Here is a 9840-nt window from a genome sequence, read left to right as displayed (position 1 = left end):
CCTGAGGCAGAAACAGAGGCAGGGTTTTCCCATAAAGGCTGCACATGTGCATATCCTGGCCACGCTACCTTCAGGCTGACGTCCATCCAGTAGATGTGGTTGTTGGCTACATCGAAGTCCAGGGCTGAGGCCTCCTTGAAGGATGTGAGCAGGATGGCCATGTCATTGTTGTTGATCTTGAGAGAGATCCTGTGGATGGGGGCTCTGCTGGTGAAGACCAAGAAGACCTCAGGCACGATGCAGGTCTTCATGTCACTCAGCAGCTCCAGGCCAATGGGGCAGCCACACCGAGTGGAGTAGGACATAAAGAAGCACAGGCGACTCTACCCGTCATTCTCATCAGCACAGAGGTTGGTTCCTGGAAGTGAACACACAGGCCCCAATCTAAATACCAACAGCTCAGCAGGGAAAGGGCGCCACAAAGCCACACAGTGAATGCCACTGTGAGCTGTGTGGCTCAGGGTGCCAAGCTCAGGACTCACCCCAGGTCAGGTTTGACCTCAGGACGGAGTTGGGTTGTGATGATCATTCTGTGGCCAGGCTCCAACTGCAAACACACATGCACGTTTGACCTCAAAGCCAGGATGTGCCAGAAGCTCCAACATGCACAGATTTGTTCCCACCACACGTCAAACACAGACAGTAGGTGGGCACGGTAGGAGAACGCCTGGATGACAGCAACCAAGTTCTCCTGAGGGTCAGTAACAGTAACAGCAGTGCGGGCTGTGACAGGACCCTGTCAGGCTCCAGGCACTGGTCCCAGGGAGTCACCTGTCTGAACTCACTCCATCCACCTTGGAGGTAGGAGCTATGCTCATACCCATTTTTCATTAGAGGAAACTGGAGTGCAGACAGGCTATTGAAGGAAGCATGATCAGGGAGCAGCTTGGCGAGAGAGCCTGCCTGGTGATCCCACCTCCTACCCTGCGCTCTGACCCAGGAAGAACACGGTGACCCCTTGGGCAGTGACTGGGCAAGTCGCCCCTCAGCCTCGGCTCCTACAGTCCCACCTAGGCCCTTCCTCCAACTCAGACATTCCCAGCAGCCTTGAAAACTCATGCTCACCCAGCACAGCCAAAGCTGCCTCTTTTTCACACAGTACCGAGAACGTTCATTTATTTTTGGCCAGTTTGTTAATTTCACTCCTCATCTGAAGTGCTACTAAAATTGGCTTTAATTTAGTGTTAAATATTTAAGCCAAAAAAAGAATCATTTTCCCCATGTCCTTTAGTAAATCATGGGTGAGAGTGGAGGGAGAAGGTGGTGGCCAATTCCTCAGCTTTAAGTCTCAGCCCCATGGATGCACCCTTTTGTCTTCTCTCTGGAGTTTTTGTTCTTTGAACAATCACTCATAGGTTAGTCTCATTTTCCATGGTGGATAGTGAATGGCTGTTTTTTTTTTTTTTTTTGAGACAGGGTCTCACTGTCACCCAGGCTGGAGTGCGGTGGCATGATCTCAGCTCACTGCAACTTCTGCCTCCAGGCTCAGGTGATCCTTCCACCTCAACCTCCTAAGAAGCTGGGACCAGCAGGGTGTGGTGGCTCACACCTGTAATACCAGCACTTTGGGAGATCGAGGTGGGTAGATCATCTGATGTCAGGAGTTCAAGATAAGCCTTGGCAAAATGGTGAAAACCTGCCTCTAAAAAAATAAAATAAAATAAAAAAGAAGCTGGGACCACAGGCACGTGCCACCAGCCCAGCTAATATTTTTTGTTGTTGTTTTTTGGTAGAGATAAGGTCTCTCTATGTTGCCCAGGGGAGACACTCAAATTCCTGGGCTCAAGTGATAATACTGCCTCAACCTCCCAAAGTGCTGGGATGACAGGTGTGAGCCACCTTGCCTGGCCATGTGAGCCACTTTCTAACCATTGTAACCAAAATTCCTGGTCCACAACCACTCCCTAATCAGCACCCTTGGTCTCTTCCCATCTGTCCTTAGCCAGATACTGTCACCCTTCCTATCCGACCCTTCCTCAGGGCTCAACACATATGCCCAGGTTGGGACCCGTCACTTCCTCCTCATGTAAGTCCGCACAGCTGAACCACAGCTTGGGGTCCCACGAACTCACCGATGATCTTGGCCACATTCGTGGGCTTTGAGCCCCATCAGGTCGGGTAGCTGGTCAATGATGATGTCCCGGCTGACCTTGACCTTGTGCACCTGCACAATGCTGCAGCAATGCCAGTCAGTGCAGTAGATGAAGTCTCCCAGCAGTGTGAACCCAAAAATGTACGGGAGCTTGTACTCCAGCAGGGTCCACCTCTTTGTCCCACCAACATTGATCACCTGCAGGATGGCAGAGATGCAGGTCTGGATGGGCCAGGGCCATGCCAACGAGAGCCAACCCTGGGGCCTGAGTTGCCCCACACAAGACAGGTTCAACACCCAGGAGCCACAGCTTCACCTGCACCTTGCCGGATCCCGTAAAATGCCGGGTATCATGGTTCTCCAGGGGTGCTGGACAAATGTTTTCTTTTTTCTTGAGACAGGGTCTCCCTCTGTAGCCTAGGCTGGAGGGCAGCAGCACGATTTCAGCTCACTGCAACTTCCACTTCCCAGGTTCAAGTGATTCTCCTGCCTCAGTCTCCTGAGTAGCTGAGATTACAGGTGCCTGCCATCACACCCAGCAAATTTTTGTATTCTTGGTAGAGATGGGTTTTCACCATGTTGGCCAGGCTGGTCTCGAACTCCTGAGCTCAAGTGATTCACCAACCTCAGCCTCCCATAGTGCTGGGATAGGTGTGAGCCACCGGGGCCAGCCTGAATTGTTCATTTTAAAATGGTTAAAATCATCAGTTTTGTGCTATATTTATTTTACCACAATAAAGAAAGATCATTGGGCTGGGTGTGGTGGCTCATGCCTGTCATTCCAGCACTTTGGGAGGCCGAGGCAGGTGGGTCACTTGTGCCTCAGGAGTTCGAGATCAGCTTGGGCACCATGGTGAAACTCCATCTCTATTTAAAAAAAATACACAAAAACTACCTGGGTATGGTGGTGTGTGTCTCTAGTCCCAGCTACTCAGAGGCTGAGGCAGGAGGATCACCTGAGCCCAGGGAGTTTGAGGCTGCAGTGAGCTGTGATTGTGCCACTGGTCTCTAGTCTGGGCAACTGAGGGAGGCCCTGTCTCAAGAAAACCACTGCTGTGACAATACACAGAACAACACCTGTCAGGCCTGGTGTGCCACAGACACACGACTCCCTGACCTGCTCCCACAGGTAGGGTGTATGCGTGAAGGCAAACTGTCCTAGGTGGCCAGAAACATGGGCCTTGCCAAAAACAAAACATTTACAAGGAACTCCAACAGGAAATGACCGCACCTGCAGCTTCTAGGGTTTTCATGGGAGGGGCAGCCACTCAGCCTCCCCCACCCCAGTGTTCCCCACCCTGAAGGTGCTGAGGCTGCTCCTGCTCAGAAGCAGGATCTGAATTCCTGCAACACAAAAACATGCTTGTGTTCTCCATACCACCCTCCACTGCAAGCTGCCATTCAAGCCACCCCTGGGAGCCACAAGGGGAGCAAAGGTGACGATGGTGATGTCAAAAAGGACTGATGTGGCTCAGGAAGATCCTTCAGAAGTTGCTGGAAACAAAGGGAGGTGTGCACACCGAGGAGAGGCACCCATGTCACCTCGATGGGCGACAGTATGTGATGGGGATACATGTAACTAACGCATCACTGGCACCGAGAGCACCTCAAAAAATGCTCAATACAGCCTCCTTAGGTGAGCAAAAAGCAAGCTGCCAAAGCACCCACTCAGGACGAGGCCACTGAAACCCAACTACAGTGGCAGGGTGAGGCTGCACCCATGGGATGAAGCCACTGAAACCCGACCACAGCGGCAGGGCAAGGCTGCACCCACGGGACGAGGCCACTGAAACCCGACCACAGCGGCAGGGCGAGGCTGCACCCAAGGGATGAGGCCACTGAAGCCTGACCACAGCAGCAGGGCGAGGCCCACGGGATGGGGCCAATGAAACCCAGGCACAGAGGCAGGGCAAGGCTGCACCCACAGGATGAGGCCACTGAAACTTGACCACAGTGGCAGGGCGAGGCTGCACCCATGGGATGAGGCCAATGAAACCCAATCACAATGGCAGGAGGAGGCTGCACCCATGGGATGAATTCACTGAAATTCAACCACAGCAGCAGGGCAAGGCTGCACCTGTGGGATGAAGCCACTGAAACCCGATCACAGTGGCAGGGTGAGGCTACGCACACAGAACGAGGTCACTGAAACTGACCATAGTGGCAGGACAAGGCTGCACTCACAGGATGAATTCACTCAAATCTGACCACAGCGGTAGGGCAAGGCTTCACCCATGGGACAAGACCACTGAAACCTAACCACGGTGGTAGGGCGAGGCTGAACCCATGGGATGAATTCACTGAAACCCAACCAAATCAGCAGGGTGAGGCTGCACCCACGGGACGAGGCCACTGAAACCCAACCTCAGTGACAGGGCAAGGCTGCACCCAGCATAGGAAGAAGAGATATCCACGGAAAAACAAAGTTGTCTTCAACTGTTTGGGAATGAATCACCAAACTCAGGCCAGTGCTGCCTCTGGCTTCAACAGCGTCTATGTTTTCTGTCTTAAGTGGGGCAGTGAATGTTATTTTTTTCACTTAATTTTGTATTCTGAAATAGTTTAAGGCTCACAGTAACTGGCAAAGCAGTGCAGAGAATTCCAGTGTACCCTTTGACCGGGGCTGGCCTCAAACTCTTGGGCTCCAACAATCTCCAAGTAGCTGTGACCCCACATGTCTGGCCCATAACATTTTACATAAGCACAGGATGTTGTGCAGCACTACCCTCTTGAGACGTTTCTGTCAGAAAGTGTTATAACTATTTCTTCAAGTATTCCGTTTGGCCAAATAGCAGAGCACAGGCACCCATTGGTGTCTCGGTGATGAGTATGTCAGGCTGCAGGGGTGGCTGGGCCTGGCCTCTCAGGAGCTCAGGAACAGCTAAGCAGGGACAGGCCACTTGGATCAAACAGCCTCTGAACCACAGCACCTCCCCAGCAGCCTCACCTCAATCTTGTCCATCTTGGTGTCTCCCCAGTAGAGCTTCCCCTCCTGCAGATCCAGGGCCAGGCCGTTGGGCCACCCAAGTGAGGCATTGACCAGCATGCACCACTCCTGCCCATCCAGGTTGGCACACTCAATTTTAGGGTTCTTTCCCCAGTCTGTCCAGTACATGAGGCTGGAGAGGAAGCAAAAGTCCATGACCCATACATCTGTCTGGTCTCTGCAGCATCGAGGGCAAGGCCCTACCCCGAGCCAGCCTCCATCACATGTCAGTGTCAGTGAATATTGGCACTGGCAAATGTTGGTGTCAGTAAACATCAGTGTGGGTAGATGCTGGTGTCAGTAGATGTGTGAGTAAACGTCAGTGTAGGTAGATGCTGGTGTGGGTAGATGTTAGCGCAGGTAGATGCTGGTGTAGGTAGGTGTGAGTGCTGGTAGATGCTAGTGTGGGTAGATGTTGGTGTGGGTAGATGCTGGTGTGAGTAGATGCCAGTGTGGGTAGATGGTCATGTGGGTTGATGCCGGTGTGGGTAGATGCCAGTGTGGGTAGATGTTAGTGTGGGTAGATGCCGGTGTGGGTAGATGTTAGTGTGGGTGGATGCTAGTGTGGGTAGATAGATGTTAGTGTAGGCAGATGCTGGTGTGGGCAGATGCCGGTGTGGGTAGATGATGCCAGTGTGGGTTGATGTTGGTGTGGGTAGATGCTGGTGTGGGTACATGTTAGTGTAGGTAGATACTGCTGTGGGTAGATAGATGTTAGTGTGGTTAGATGCTGGTGTCAGTAGATGTCATGTCAGTAAACATCGGGGTAGGCAGATGTTAGTGTCAGTAAGTATCTGTGTCAGTAAATGCTGATGTTGGTAAAGGTTGGTGTTGGTAGACACTGGTGTGAGTGAGTGCTGGAGGACTGAGCATATCTGCAGCACGCCCAGTGACCAGAGCCCCTGGGGACTCCCCTGGGACAGTGGTGCCCCCTTCCACCATGGGCAGGCTTCACTCCACCAGCCCTTGGACTCTCAGGGGCCAGGAGCTCATCTCCCATCTGGAAGGTCAGTGGATAGGAATGACCTTTCCCAGGGTCTGGGGCAGTCTCACATCTGCCTGATGGCTGGAGTGACCAAGCACCCAGAGGGAGGAAGGAGCAGAGGACAACCTTCTGCACATAGCTGAAGGACTTCCCTGTACAAAGGACAGGCGACTTGTTCCTTGTGCCCCCCCCCAAGGAGGAAGCCCAGATCCTGGGTTGGCAGCTCAGGGGTGGAAGTTCTGGGGCCCCAGGTCACAGCCTCTGCTTCGCCTGTGTCTGACCAAGCTAGCCAGCCCCTCCACCTCCTGCTTGTAACTCGGTGCCCCTCCCTGGACCCCATGACTTCACACATCAGACTGCCAACCCCATTTCCCTGGGGTCCTCAGACTCATGAAACCAGAGCTAGGAGGGACCTTGCATTCGGCTTCCCCATCCCTTCTTCTCACAGATGAGGACACCGAGGCCCATGGAGGCAGTGACTTGACCAAGCTCCTGACCTCAGGGCCCTGCTTCCTTCACTGTAGCTGGCAACAAGTTCCTATGCCTTCTCTGGTTAAAGCCCTGGGGGACCCCACTTCCTAACCTCATCTGCTCTTCTCAAGGCCTGGCCCAGCCTTTCAGCTGCAGACGTGGAGCCATACACTCCCTCGTGCGGCCATGGCCCAGAGTCCCCAGACAGCTGCTGGAGCCCCCGTCCTCTGCCTCCTGTGATCCCACTGCCTGCTGCTGCTGACATGCTAGCTTCCAGACACCAGGCCACTTGCAGAAAAAGCTCCCGGGTCGGCACACTCACAAGCCCCAGGGACGGGCGGCGAGCACAGGCTCCACAGACCACAAATCCTCTGCCTGCCGATGCCCACTGGGCACCTTGGGCAAATCACTTCACCTTCTGAACTTCAGGTCCCAGGACCATGAACCTGGAAACACACCTGGTGCCCACTGAGTGATCTACAGAGGGCAGCACCGCTACTGACCTCCCAGCTTCTCCGGGACCTCCCATCAGCATCCCCCAGACCCACCACATCTCCTCCCTCAGGGTCCACCTGATTAGTGTTCTGGGTTATAAGCCCTCAGGAAGGCCCCGGGCTACTCCCCTCTGAGCCATTGGTGGGTGGTCTCAAAAGGCTTCCCTATCGACCAGCAAGCTTTCTGCTTTCACAGACTTCTATGCTGGATAGCTGGAGCCTTGGGGCCAGGCCCAGCCCCACACCTGCCGCCTCCTACTGTGTGACCATGGGCAAGTCCCTCAGCCTCTCTGGGCTTCAGTGACCTCAACTATACAACTGTACCTACCCCCTGGATGAAATGACCCATGGTGTGCAAAGTGTTAAAAGAGGCCTGGCCTGACCAGGTGCGGTGGCTCATGCCTGTAATCCCAGCACTTGGTGAGGCTGAGGCAGGTGGATCACCTGAAGTCAGAAGTTTGAGACAAGCTTGGCCAACGCAGTGAAATCCCATCTTTACCAAAAATACAAAAATCAGCCAGTCACAGTGGCAGGTGCCTGAAATCCCAGCTACTCAGGAGGCTGAGGCAGGACAATCACCTGAGCCGGGGAGGCAGAGATTGCAGTGAACCAAGATCACACCATTGCACTCCAGCCTGGGTGACAGAGTAAGACTCCATCTCAAAAAAAAAAAAAAAAAAGTGCCTGGCCTGTACTGTGGTCAGTGTTACAGAGGCTGCCCTTCCTGTCACTATTGTCATCCTGGAAAGGTGGACCATTCCAGTCTATAGATGAGGAAACTGAAGCTGGGGGAAGAAAGGGCTCACTACAGATCTCCAGAGCTTTCCACCTGTGGACCCAGCAGCAGCACGGGACCATGCCTGGGTGCCTGTTAGAAACTCATTCCTCAGCCCCACCCTGGAGCTCTGGAATCAGCACTCTGGGTGTGGGGTCCAGCCGCCGGTGCTTTAACAAGCCCTTCTCTTGGTTTCAATGCAAGACCATGTTCCAGAATGACGGGTTCAAGTCAATCTCCCTCTCGCCTCTGCTCGGCCTGGCGGTGGCTCCAGGGGCCCCCCATCTTACCCCATCACAGGGTGCAGCGTGATGGCGTGGGGCTCGTTCAGGTCCTCTGACAACAGGAACTGGCATGAGGTGCCATTGAGGCATGTCACCTCAATGCGGTCAGTGCCCGTGTCTGTCCAGTAGAGGCTTTGGGCCACCCAGTCAGCTGCGATGCCATCGGGGTCATTGGTCTTGGGTGTTGATCAGCATCTGCGCCCCGACCCATCCAGGTACGTCCTGCAGATGGCCTGCACCTCGTCATCCATCCAGTAGATGTAGCCCTCCAGGGGTTCATAGTTGATGGTGATGGCATGCCGGATGTCATCCACCTGCAGCATGATGTCAGTGAAGTCTGGCGTGTTCAGCGAGATCCTCTGCAGGTCTATCCACCAGGCCAGCAGCAGCATCTCCTAGGCTCCCTTGGAGACAGGTCAGGGGTCAGGGGCCTGCAGCAGGCATCAGACTAGGCCTGGGGTGGGCCAGGCAAGGGAAAGACTGAGCCAGGCTCAGTCTTTGTTTGTTTAATAAACAAAGAAAATAAAAACTCTACTGAGCCAGAGATTTCAGGATGCCAAAGACAATCAAGAAATGTTTCCTGTGAGGAAGACAAAAAAATAAAAAATTCATCTTTAAATGACACTTTTCCCATTCTTCTTGTCAATGTATTATAAGAAAATGTGAAAGCATTCCTAACACTAGTTACATAATATTCCAAGGAGAACACTGTTTTTGAAAGATGTGTAGCAAATAACTGATGTTCTACACTTTTCCTAGTAATACTTACGATTCAAGTTCACTTAAAAATTAATGGGTTTCTTTTGTTATTGTCTCCTTTTGGAGTAGAACATTGTTTATGAAGACTTCAAGTTTTTAAATTGTGATACCCTCTTCAAAGAGTGAAAGTTTATCAAAACAGGCACTAAACTAATTTTTCAGCTTTGAGTTTCTAACATATAAAATCTGAGAGAGACAGCCTTGTTCTTTAGAGAAGTGATTCTCAACGGGGGCAATTTTGTCCTTCAGGGGCCATATACAGCAATGTCTTGACACATTTTTTGGTTATAACAACTAGAAGGCATGTAGACAGGGAGCATGCTACTGGCAACTAGTGGGTACAGGCTGTGAATGCTTCTCAGGAATCTTAAAGTAGTACAAGACAGCCCCTTACAAAAAAGACTTGTCAAGCTCCAAATCTCAGTAGTACTAAGGTTGAGAAACACTTGTTTAGATAGATCACAACTTCTGAGGAGTGAGACTAAGTAAAAAGTTAATAAAACCAACTTTTCAGAATGAATTGTCATATTTATTTTCAGAAAATGTTACAGAGGCTAGGTATTCCTTTTTTTTTTTCTTTTGACAAAAGTCTTGCTCTGTTGCCCAGGCTAGAGTGCAGTGGTACAATCTCAGCTCACTGCAACCTCCACCTCCCAGGTTCAAGCGATTCTCCTGCCTCAGCCTCCCGAGTAGCTGGGACTACAGGTGCCTGCCACAACACCCAGCTTTTTTTTTTTGTATTTTTAGTAGCTTGGAGTTTTCTCCATGTTGGTCAGGCTGGTCTCAAATTCCTGACCTCTAGTGATCTGCCTGCCTCAGCCCCCCAAAGTGCTGGGAGTACAGGCATAAGCCACCGTGCTTGGCCGATTGATATTCTTGAATATACATGTATATCCAACAGACATTTTATATGTTCAAAAGTTTTTTAAATTTTAAAAACTAAAACATAAATTTTATTTCTTTATAAAGTTACATACTGCACGTATTATATAAA

At 51.7% G+C, this 9840-nt stretch overlaps 1 pseudogene; it reads right to left on the bottom strand.

Annotated features, from left to right (window-relative positions):
- Positions 1–256: 256 nt before the first annotated feature.
- On the bottom strand, positions 257–8479 carry LOC116546591 (annotated as a pseudogene).
- Positions 8480–9840: the final 1361 nt, after the last annotated feature.

This window comes from Sapajus apella, unplaced genomic scaffold (assembly GCF_009761245.1).
Source record: "Sapajus apella isolate SASKATOON/1434 unplaced genomic scaffold, GSC_monkey_1.0 scaffold1093, whole genome shotgun sequence".
In the NCBI taxonomy this organism is placed as follows: domain Eukaryota; kingdom Metazoa; phylum Chordata; class Mammalia; order Primates; family Cebidae; genus Sapajus; species Sapajus apella.
This window is presented reverse-complemented; position numbering and strand designations above follow the sequence as displayed.